Source organism: Galeopterus variegatus, unplaced genomic scaffold (assembly GCF_000696425.1).
Source record: "Galeopterus variegatus unplaced genomic scaffold, G_variegatus-3.0.2 Scaffold1525, whole genome shotgun sequence".
NCBI lineage: Eukaryota > Metazoa > Chordata > Mammalia > Dermoptera > Cynocephalidae > Galeopterus > Galeopterus variegatus.
The window spans coordinates 142,903-145,649 of NW_007727636.1; the positions used below are offsets into that span (position 1 = coordinate 142,903).

Sequence of the window (2,747 nt, forward strand, 5' to 3'; positions counted from 1 at the left end):
CACTAACACCAGAAAAAAATATACATGAGCTGCAAAATGCCAAAGTAGTCAAAATCTTCAGGTGTGGTGGAGACAATTTTCTTTCAACAGGCATAAGAGACTAAGTTGTGTACACACAATTCCTGTGACACCTCGGTGTCATGATGCTGGGTGAGTGGCTACAGAGCATGCTGGCTGTATTCCTGGAAGCCTTTGCTACAGCAGGGCAGCTGCCCATTATTAAATATAAGCAGAAGTGACTGCTAAACTCATAAGTACATCCCACTAACCCCCAGATAAATGTATCCCTACTTCAATGTCCCCTTAGCTGGATCCCAGAAATGTTGTCATAACACGCAATTAAAATATCTTATTCCAATCATTGTATGAAAACATGATCATGCAAAGACATTGCTAAGACCCTTCTCTGTGCCTTGGAAGGGGCCCATGCAGATGAAGGGTCCTGAAGCTTAGACTTCATTAGCTCTGTAGCATAGCTGCCGCTGCTGAGCAGGTCCTGAGCTAATTAGTTGTTGTTCTGTGATGGGGTCCTAATTTCCACAGGTAGCATTCTCCTGAAATGTTAACAAGTTTAAATGAGCTGAAAAAGCACAAGGAATCATTAACTCTTGTTAGCATTTGTAGGTAATGTTAGTAGTATACTAAATACACCCACACACACAAGTGTACTTGAACTATTTCGTGGAAAAACAGAATTGAAAGATAATGCAAATCTTTCCATCAACTTTTTGAAATACCCTCGTGTGTGTGTGTGTGTGTGTGTGTGTGTGTGTGTGTGTGTGTGTGTGTGTGTGTGTATGCGTGTATTTTAAGTGAAGAAGTCACTTTCATTTGAAGTTGAGAATTGAATCATAGCTACTTTCGGCTTTTGGCTGGGAGGAGGCCAAGGCGCAACTTTCTTTGGTCATTCACAATCTGGGTTCATCCGACACCACCTGCCTCCACCATGCTGCCTAAATTCAACCACAGCAAGATCAAAATTGTGTACCCGAGGTGTANATCTTATTCCAATCATTGTATGAAAACATGATCATGCAAAGACATTGCTAAGACCCTTCTCTGTGCCTTGGAAGGGGCCCATGCAGATGAAGGGTCCTGAAGCTTAGACTTCATTAGCTCTGTAGCATAGCTACCGCCGCTGAGCAGATCCTGAGCTAATTAGTTGTTGTTCTGTGATGGGGTCCTAATTTCCACAGGTAGCATTCTCCTGAAATGTTAACAAGTTTAAATGAGCTGAAAAAGCACAAGGAATCATTAACTCTTGTTAGCATTTGTAGGTAATGTTAGTAGTATACTAAATACACCCACACACACAAGTGTACTTGAACTATTTCGTGGAAAAACAGAATTGAAAGATAATGCAAATCTTTCCATCAACTTTTTGAAATACCCTCGTGTGTGTGTGTGTGTGTGTGTGTGTGTGTGTATGCGTGTATTTTAAGTGAAGAAGTCACTTTCATTTGAAGTTGAGAATTGAATCATAGCTACTTTCGGCTTTTGGCTGGGAGGAGGCCAAGGCGCAACTTTCTTTGGTCATTCACAATCTGGGTTCATCCGACACCAGCCGCCTCTACTATGCTGCCTAAATTCAACCACGACAAGATCAAAATTGTGTACCCGAGGTGTACGGGTGGTGAAGTAGGTGCCATGTCTGCCCTGGCCCCCAAGAGCGGCCCCCTGGGTCTGTCCCCCAAAAAGGTTGGTGATGACATCACCAAGGCAACCGGTGACTGGAAGGGTCTGAGGATTACAGTGAAATTGACCATTCAGAACAGACAGGCCCAGATTGAGGTGGTACCTTCTGCCTCTGCCTTGATCATCAAAGCCCTCGGGGAACCACCAAGAGACAGGAAGAAACAGAAAAACATTAAACATAGAGGAAATACTATTTTTGATGACATTGTCAGCATTGCCCGACAGATGCAGCACTGATCTTCAGCCAGAGAACTCTCTGGAACCACCGAAGACATCCTGGGGACTGCCCAGTCTGCAGGCTGCAATGTCGCCCATCACCACCCTCGTGACGTCGTAGATGACGTCATCAGTGGCGCAGTGGTGTGCCCGGCTAGTGAAAAAGTACGTGGGAAAATATTGTAATAGAGGATTGTTTGACAACCAAAAAAAAAAAAAAAGAAAGAAATAAAGGAATTGAATTACAGATTGTAGGAACACTGGTCCATACAGAGCACTTCTTTTAAAACTGCATCCAGATGCTAAAGAATATTACAAACCAGAAGCAATAAACGAATGACAATGGAACTTGCAAGTGTCTGTCACAGTCTGTGTTCTCTTACTTTGTTTGGTTTTTTTGGCCAGAGAACTCTGTTTTACCTGACTGGTGAATCTTGCTAAGTTTCAAGACAGAAAACACCTTTTGTAAGTAGTAGAAGCTAATCAAAAGCTATGTTATTCACTAGAATTCAGGGGGGAGAGGAGCTCTCCTAGAAACAGACTGAAAAACAATACGATAAAACAAATATAAACACTCCAGTAAGTGATATCATCATCCTTTCCATGGTTCTACCACTACGTGCCACCTGCACATATGACTTTTTATATCATGGAAAACTGGACATTGCCATAAAAATCCCTGGATCGCTCAGTCACGAGGATCCACCCTGTGGGTAAAGAGTTTCTACATTTCACCCTCTGGCTTCTCTAGGAATCAGAATCCCCTTTTCTCTGAACATTGTACAAGTATGTCCATATTCAGTCGGTCGATATTTATTAAACGTCTACTAAGTTTC

General features: G+C 42.6%; 1 pseudogene; it reads left to right on the top strand.

The window, feature by feature from the left end:
- Window positions 1–1,575: 1,575 nt before the first annotated feature.
- Window positions 1,576–2,097, top strand: LOC103594301 (annotated as a pseudogene).
- Window positions 2,098–2,747: the final 650 nt, after the last annotated feature.